This window comes from Amphiura filiformis, chromosome 13, assembly GCF_039555335.1.
Source record: "Amphiura filiformis chromosome 13, Afil_fr2py, whole genome shotgun sequence".
Taxonomy (NCBI): domain Eukaryota; kingdom Metazoa; phylum Echinodermata; class Ophiuroidea; order Amphilepidida; family Amphiuridae; genus Amphiura; species Amphiura filiformis.
Window position 1 is genome coordinate 34,663,884 of NC_092640.1, and position 9,560 is coordinate 34,673,443.

Genomic DNA, 9,560 nt, shown 5'->3' on the forward strand with positions numbered 1-9,560 from the left:
TTATCTCAATTCATGACAAAAACGCATATTTATTTTCCCATATCACATTATTTGCAAAGTTAAGGTATTTTTTGTGAACATTATGTGATGTGATCAAGCAAAATCAGTCGGAAATCGAAAATGATTTTGAGATACAAACAAAGGAACTATTTCCTATTGTTTTCGAAATTCTGTAACTGCTCATATCTTTTGAACTAGTTGTCCAATTTCAATGAGATTTTCCATGTAGCTTTGCAAATGTTTTTTTATAATCCTATAAGAAACTGAAAATTGAATATGTCCGATTTCAGACTGATTTTGCATGATCAAACCACATAATAATTATAGAATATTGAAAGCCTCTCCTGTAGTCATTTATAAAATATATCGCTAATAGGAGTTGTGGAGAGAAATTTGGAAGTTTTTAAAACTACAACCCAAACCAAGCAAATTCGACGTTTCTTCCTCCCTCCAACTGTTACCAGTTATGGTACAAATGCTGAAATATACTCATCAAATTTGGGGCACATGGTTGGTTTTCAATATTGAAACGTTGATTTTCATTTTGCTGAAAACAATATTATAATACAAAAGCCACTGTACGCTTCTTTTAGCAAAATTTCATTATCAGTCTTGTGAATATAACTATCTGACTAGTATAGTGAAATGTGTACCCTTCTTTTATGGAAATCTCATTATTAGTTATAAACACATGGCTAATGATGACAAATGCTCATTTTAATTGATTTATTGGCAAAATGTTCTCATCTTGTGTCTGATAATGAGATTTTGGTAAAAGTTAGAACGTTTAGAACTGCAAAAGCTTATCCACAAAAGGCACATTGCTTCTGTATTATTGTTCTTTTCCTTACACGGTGTAATTTCTATGGGTTAAAAATAAAATCACGCACGACTTATTCATTGCATTCTATTTTGAAAAACTTGATCAGATATCCTATAGAAAGTTGGTGATTTATCATTATGCCCAGGGAGGCAAATAACATGTTAACTGTGTGGGCATTTGGCCACCCAGTAAATTGTTTTGCCCACTCAGTATATTTAATTTGCCCATTGCCCAAAAGTGGGGGCGTTCACATTACGACGTCATAGCGACATGGGTAATGTTTGTACTTATTGTGGTTCCAAATATAACGGTATATGACGTTTATTATTAGAAATAAGGGGGGGGTGCAACCCTTCGTACTCCGTGGTACAAAAATCAGTTGTTATAAGACATTTTGTATCAATCTGGAAAATTAGCTACATGTATTTCAATGGGGTTTCAACTTTGTCAATAATGCTGTTTTCTTATTTTTTGCCAAAATGTTTCATTTCAGAAATGCCTGACAGTGGTCCAATAAACAAAACTATGGACACCAAAACAAGTGTCTGTGGAAAAAATTCGTTTGGCAGCGGGACTTAAAATGTTTGATCCTATACATCATTCCGAGAAGCGTTTACTGTATCTGGCCCATATTGACGGCAACACAGATGTAGCAGAGCGGGAGATTTAAGGGTAGATGCGGTATTGTTGGTCGGAGCAGCCAAAAAAATCGATTTTCATTGTCTAAATCAATATATTATTGAAAAATAACACTTTGATGTTTTGTAAAAGTTCATTCTACAAATCATATACTTTGAAAACTTGCTTAATTTATTGTTATTAATGAGTTATGTACAGTGTACAAAAGTGTTGTTGTTTCAGCCCTCTTTACAACGTAACTCAAGAACCACAGGACCTATAAAAGCATTTCTGTGATATTTGAATTCTTCTACACGCTAGCAAGGAAATGAGCGATGCAATTTTTGCCGAAGCTCACTACCATTCGCAAGATGTTGTGAACTACCAAATCGCAACACTTTAAAATAGTGTATTAACTTAATTCGTAATTCAATCCCATTGATTGTGTATTGACTATCACTGTTGTGTACAATCCCGGGTACGTACAATTCTTTATAGCACACGATAAATAATGGATGGAACCCCGCCTCGGAACACCACCGCAGTATTACATCGAGAACACCTACAGGGGAACACCGATGGCGAAGTCGGATAGGTGTATACTACCCGCGCTTTTGCACCTAAATCACCTAGTAATTAGTATATTGAAAAACACTTTGCAGTCAAGCGGCTTGTGAATTACACGATTTTTACAATTTGATTTAAATAGTATAAGACATCAAATAAGATTTTTAAAAACACTTAGAAATTGTGAAAACGTCGAAATACATAAAAATAATTGTACACAAGTAGGCCTAACATTTAAATATTATGAAAAACATCACATAGTTATTGCACATTACAAATTCCTAACAAAAATTAGATTATTTTTGAGATTGCAGAACAGACCAGCTGTTTAAAAAGGCTTAATTTGTACACGAGGGGGGGGGGGGCAATTTAAGTGAGCAGACCAGTTGCTAAAATAATCTAACTATTTAAAATAAGAACAACAACAACATCAGCAAACCTATAGATACCTTAATGTAACCCAAAGTATTCTGTTATACAAAAATTAATATGAAAATTAATAAATGAAAAGTTTTCAACATGCCATCATCAACGTATGAATTGCAAAGTAACAAGCAAAACAAAATTAATCATATTGGGCTATTTGAAATCCACACTACCACTGTGGAAGATTTCGGAATTACCTGAAACATGGGGAGTATGAATTGCAAGTGGAATGGACACATTACCACTGCTAATTTAGCAGGTCCATTTGTAACTCAGCCTCACTCAGTGTTACATTCAGGTTGAATCTGTGTCGAAGGGAGTATGAAATTCAAATAGAGCTGCCTAATGTGTTCATTCCATTTGAAATTCATATTCCCGCTGTAGAAGATATTTGCAAAGTATTCCACGGGGGAGTGTGGATTTTAAATGGAATAGCCCATTAACAACAGCTATAGAAAATAATTATGTACTTTTATAATATTTTGGATGACGTGTCAACTTATACAATTATACCTTTTTGTTAAATGTTGGTATATAACGGCAGGCTCGATCGAATAGCGTCACTTATTCAGCTAGCAATCCTCGTTTGGTTTTTAGTCTTGACAGTTGATAGTTCCGTGGTACGTACGTGTTTACTAGTAAGTACATTTCATTTATTTACTTTATTTATTTCTTATTTAGCACCATGCATCTGATATTCTTACAAAGTGACACACGTGAAGGTCGGTCGACAAGTAGTGCATTTAGGTTGAATGCTTACGATATTTAAGCTTATTTAGCTGCAATTTTGTATGCTTTGGACCTAACAGAGAGGTTATTATATCTCTCATGATGCAGTCATGTCTACAGTAGAATTCACTTCGACCTTTGCAGGACTTAAACACCTGCCGCCATCTGAGTAGCAACAACAGCGTAACGGGACCCAGAGGAGTGTATCACATCAAGAAAACATTCAGTTGCGTTTCAACCCATGTGATTTATTGCATTGGTTGCAAACGCCATCCCACCTGTCTGTACATCGGGGAAACAGAACGTAGGCTGGCAGACAGATTTACAGAGCACAGGCGCGATATCCTGCTGCGGGACATCTCCCGGCCAGTACCAGAGCACTTCACTACAAGCGACCACACCTTGGATGATGTCGAAGTGACAGCACTGACTCAAGTTTCAGATAGAAAGAACCGCAAGCTGATGGAACAACGAATAATCTTCCAACTTGGAACACTTAAACCAAACGGGATGAATCTACAATTTAATGTATTCAATATAAATAAATGTGACACTTAATTTAATTCATCATGCTGCTTCAGTAGTCCATGAGTTGCGATCTGCGTACCTTTTTTCGTTTTTGCGTAATTCCTGCGTGTTTATGGCATGTGCGCTTTACGCGCTCGCACAACACGCGCTCGCTTTTCACACGCACGCACTTTACGCAACAATACTTTCTTTGGTTGTTTTCAGGTACGCGGATCGCAACTCACACTTGATAAAGGCCTACGGCCGAAATATCGTGAATAAATCTGTGGATTAAATTCCCAGAAAATAAAAACGGTTTGTTCCAGAACTCTAATTTAATGGATCTACTAAATATATATATATATATATATATCAGTCATTGTTTCTCAAACTATATATAATAGTAGTAGACTTGAAACTTGGTAGTACTGTTAAAGACATTCCCTTTCATATTTAGCAGAAAATCACATGTTCGTGGATTTTTTTATCCAAAAATCTTTTTTTTCATCCAAAAAGATCTTCATTTTTCACCCAATTGTTAAGCAATGCATTTGTTTTTATTTCTTTATACTGCCAGACATCAGAAGATAACAATGGCGCGATTTTGCCTGGTTGTTTTAATGGCAGCATTCCTGGTGTTAGCGATCCAAACAGATGCATTCCCAGGTGATGACATAGGAATTCAGATAGAAAAGCGTGACTGCTCATACATCGATGGTAAGAATCCTATATTCCGGTAAACATACATACATTATTTAAGGGCTCGGATAGCAACGTTTGAACTGTATTTTTATCTGGGACACGAGAGCACATCAGACATATCGAATTGCATTCTGAATACGAGGGATGTCCTTCTGATATCAAATAATTTTGATTTTTTTTAATTCGCGATATATAATACAAATTTTATGGCAAATGATTAAAAAATGATATTTTCATAAGGAAAGGTTTGACTACAAAACCAATCTATGCACAGATTCCACCTCGATACACCTGAGCACACAATTTCGTCCAATAGCTTCCAAGCAAGCAGTGCCTTTTATTTGTCTCTACACAGTCTGTGTTTACACTACATGGTTAAGTGCATATCATCATAAGAACTGTGTGAGCTTCTACAATCTTCGAAAAAAGTACTTGGAATGCTTGGCACACTATGTCGAAATTCCGTGCAGAATTTCATATGATCATGGAAATGACGTATATTGTGCCTGTGAACAAACATGACATCTACAACAATGATTTACCCTTCCCCTCTCCCCATCAATCAATGTTGGAACACAATGGGAAACCACTGAAGACATCGGCATTTCTCAACATTGCACGGGGGAGAGGCAGTTTTCTGTTATTTACACGCAAGCGTTCCAAGACTTATTTCGATGATTGTAGCTGGTGACAAGTGGAAAATACGGCATCTGTGATTGGTTTTTAACAAAACCCCGAATGTTCCCTTCATCCAATCAGATTTTTTTATATCGAAAAAGCTAACACTTCCCCCTAAAAACAGCTTTTTTAATTACGTCAACCAATAAAGCAATTCAATGTTTATATATAGCAAGGCGAATGTGGTAAATCTGTTGAAAACGACCTATTCAATCACAATTTTTGACCAAAATGTAGGTTTTAAAAGTCAAAACCCCGATCGATCAGCGTGTTTATAGTGTCAGAATATACCGAGTTTTGATTATACCGTATACGATAGTCCTTGTATATAACGAAACTCTTGCTGTTTATAGTGAGACACAGTTACCGCACAAATTATGATATAGGCCTACCAACTAACATTACTGTACATTTGCAATGACCCCGGGTTCACCCCGGGAATGTGTAAAATATTTTTGGCGCGAGCTATAAACTGCCCATTCAACAATGGCAGTAAACATGTAGCTTCAGTTTTGATGACTCTTGGGGATATAAGACACGTTCCGAATGTCCTGCGGGCATCCTACGCATCATGCAGAAGCTGCTACTTCCGGTCACAGCACACAATTTATACTCGTGTGTTTATAGTGCAAATATCTCGAGCCAATAATCCTTCGGTTGAGAAGGATATCGATGTGCGGTAGGTCTACATACAAATACAGCTAGTGTTTATAGTGAGCACAGAAATAAATAATGCAATGTGGCGCACATCTGCTCCCACTATAGACCACTTGACATCACTGTTTATCAACAAAGGCGAGGGACTCGTCTATCGATATGCTCGAACGAGCCGCTACTGTTCAATGGCTTTCCTGTACTATATGAAATGTGGCGGGCGATTTAAAATGCACGTGCCCTTAGCAGATTACGATGCGTACGCACACTGCAGGGCAAAGAACAATTGAATTTGCCATAATGCGCGCGCATACTGCCGGGCAATGACGTCAGATGCCAAGTGGTCTATAAACACGCTGATTGAGTATCGATATCGCAAGTATACAAGTATGTACGAAGGTTTTTTTCTTGTTTTGTTTTTAAATTCCTTTTACTAAAGCGCTGTGCCGTTTTTCAAACACGCCCCTGAATGAAATTGATGACCAAGTACCCTTAAGGTAATACACTATTTTAAAGTGTTGCGATTTGGTAGTTCACAACATCTTGCGAATGGTAGTGAGCTTCGGCAAAAATTGCATTGCTCATTTCCTTGCGAGCGTGTAGAAGAATTCAAATATCACAGAAATGCTTTTATAGGTCATGTGGTTCTTGAGTTATGTTGTAAAGAGGGCTGAAACAACAACACTTTTGTAAAATATACATAACTCATTAACAACAATAAATTAAGCACGTTTTCAAAGTATATGATTTGTAGAATGAACTTTTGCAAAAAATCAAAGTGTTATTTTTCAATAATATATTGATTTAGACAATAAAAATCGATTTTTTGGCTGCTTCGACCAACAATACCGCATCTACCAGTTCTAGAATGAACTTTTGCAAAAAATCAAAGTGTTATTTTTCAATAATATATTGATTTAGACAATAAAATCGATTTTTTGGCTGCTTCGACCAACAATACCGCATCTACCCTTAAAGGCCGCTTCAAATATCTGGAATACACATTAAGTTGGGAGCTATGTAAAGTTTGGATGGTATAGAGGTGAACGTTGAATTGATTATATTTTACGCCTACATAATTGGGTTGCCCTTATAAGTATGCCTGGTCAACTGGATGGGTCTTTAAGCCTTAAGCCGTACGCACAGTGTCATCGTCCCGATATCTTCATGGCAGAAATCGTCATGGTATAGATTGAATCCACCACCACGCATGGCCATTATACATATCGACCTGTTTAATAGTTCAGTCGCATAATAGGCTGAAGGACATCTGACTAAGGCTACTGACAATAGCCCCGATTAGCTCGGTGACTAACCTCACTGTGTGTCAGTCAAGCATGGTATGCCCCATGCCATAGGTCATATTCTTTTAGACAACCTTCCAGGGGCGTAGCCAGCCCTCTTTGCCAGGGTGGGCAAGGCTCCAAAATTTCCCCCCAAGTTAATAAATAAATAGAGCGAAGCGAGCATAGCGAGTGGAGCGACCACTGGCATGGGGTCCAGGGGCCCGCTTTAGGGCCCGTGGTGGGGGTCCAGGGGGCGAAGCCCCCGGAAGCTCATGGGTTTGGGGCATTTTTATACCATGAGGGGAAGCCTCCTTGCATACATTGTAACGTTTGTATGTTGCCATGTAAAAAATGTAAAGTTTTGATTTTAAAATTATCTGAAAGGGCCCGCTTTAGGGCCCTGGTGGGGGTTCAGGGGGCCCCGGGCAGGGGCGAAGCCCCCGGAAGCTCATGGGTTTGGGCATTTTTATACCATGAAGAGAAGCCTCCTTGCATACATTTGTAACGTGTTTATGTGAAAATTTTGCCATGTAAAAATGTAAAGTTTTGATTTTAGAATTATCTGAAAGGAAACAAAAATGAATTTACAATGTAAGAACAATTAAAACAATACTGATATTCTTGAGTTGATTTAACAAATTGTTACATTCACTTAAATTATATCCTCCTTCTCCCCTTCGTTCTCTTTCCATCTTCTTTACATTCTTCAATTTCTTCCCCTTTCTCTCATTCCTTCCCACCTTCCATTAAATTACTTTCCAATTACTTCCCCATCTGTTCCTTAAGTTTTCATTCTTTCTCTTTCCGTCTTCTTCATATTCTTCAGTTTCTTACCCTTTCTCTCATTCCATCCCCCTTCCATTACACTCACTTAAATTACTTCCCCTCAAATCACTTTCCATTCCCTTCCTTAAATTCCCTGTCCTTCATATTCTTCAATTTCTTCCCCTTTCTTACACTCCTTCCCAGTGTGCATGAATTGCTTCCCCACACACATGCAAGTTGTTGGTTTTTTTCCTCTTTTCCCCTCTTTCGTTCCCCTTTCCTGATTCCTTCCCTCATCCCTCTTAGGCTTCCATTTTGTTTGTTTTTCATTTCCCTCTTTTTTATTTATTCAGGTTTCCTCTCTGTTGCTTTTCCTTCCCTCTTGACCCTTTCTTTCCCCATTCCCTCTTCCTTTTCTTTTCTTTCCTTTCTTTTTCCCATCTTTCCCCCTTCTTTTTCCCTTCTTTTCTTTTTTCTTTCCCCCTTTCCTTCCTCTTTTTCCCTTCTCTCCAAAATTTCCCCCAGATTTTTCCAGGGTGGGCGAGTCGCCCACCCTGCCCACCCCTAGCTACGCCACTGCAACCTTCACGATTGGCCTATACACTGCGCTATATAATTCGGCACATATAAATCAGAATTATTGCGGAATTATTGTCAGTTTTTGACTCAAGACGCAAGCTACTGTCTCAAAGCGCACGCTAACGACTACCATATCTGTTCAAAATATATATTCATGTGCAAGGAACCACATCTGGTCTTTATACGAAATCATTTACGGGAGATATTCATCAGTTTCTACACCGGTATCCAAAGATTTTCTTCTCATATCAAACTCGTGCATAGCAAATTCACGTGTATCGATCCCAGGTATTTATATTAGTATCCCTGCTGTACCAAGTAATTATTAGCCAGGCGATGTCGGTGTGGTACGTCGTGCGCCAATTTAATATATTGTTTGATTTTCTTTCAGGTAACTTGGATGAACCCACCGGCTGGGATAGGTGTAATTTGGAAGAGGATCTTTACGAGTCCTGGTGGCGTTGTTGCAACGATTAGACGTAAGTCCATATAAAATACATGCAAATCAGTATGCCGTATTCACCAGTATATTGATCGACAAACTTGGGCATGATGCAGTCATGTCTACAGTAGAATTCATCTCGACCTTTGCAGGACTTAACCCCATTAAAAGCTATTAAACCAAGATAACACTCATTGAAACAGCTCAACTGATTAAATCGGATCTTCTCTGGTTGTGCACAAGTGACTGTTTTCATGTGCGATATCGCAATAAAGCTGGTATTCATAGCTTCAGTTGGGTAACCGATTATAAAGGAAACGAAAGGAAACAATGTTATGTGTGGCTTTGTTCACGAAATCAGACAATGTCGTGCTTTTTGTAAACCAGCATTCTTGAAAATGAGCAACATAATGATTTTTGACTTAACACGGTTTAGAAATAATTTCTTCATATTTTTGGTGTTATCTGTCGTTTACATGTCCTTCCTAAAACACAAAAGTACGACCCTCTCCAAACACCTAAATTAGCTAAAAATTTAGGACATGTTACAAAACTTTATTTTCTAGAACCTATTTAGAATAATTTAAATGTAGCTTTTACCGGTTTTTTGTGGCATCCTTCAGAAGTGAGCGGTCCGATACCAATATTTTCGGTCAAATCTCCATTCAAATAACACGGGAGTTGGCTAGCTATGCCTTGCCCTCACTCATATTTTACAAAAGTGCGACCATTTCTGAACATCTAACCTAGCTGTAATTTTAGGTCATGTTAGAGAAATATATTT

The 9,560-nt window shown here is 37.8% G+C and overlaps 1 long non-coding RNA gene across 1 annotated transcript; it reads left to right on the plus strand.

The window, feature by feature from the left end:
• Positions 1 to 2,960: 2,960 nt before the first annotated feature.
• LOC140167262 (uncharacterized) lies at positions 2,961 to 8,746 on the plus strand. The gene is made up of 3 exons (XR_011861016.1): positions 2,961 to 3,072; positions 4,248 to 4,387; positions 8,726 to 8,746. It is a non-coding gene; the product is annotated as an uncharacterized lncRNA (long non-coding RNA).
• The last annotated feature ends 814 nt before the right edge of the window (positions 8,747 to 9,560 follow it).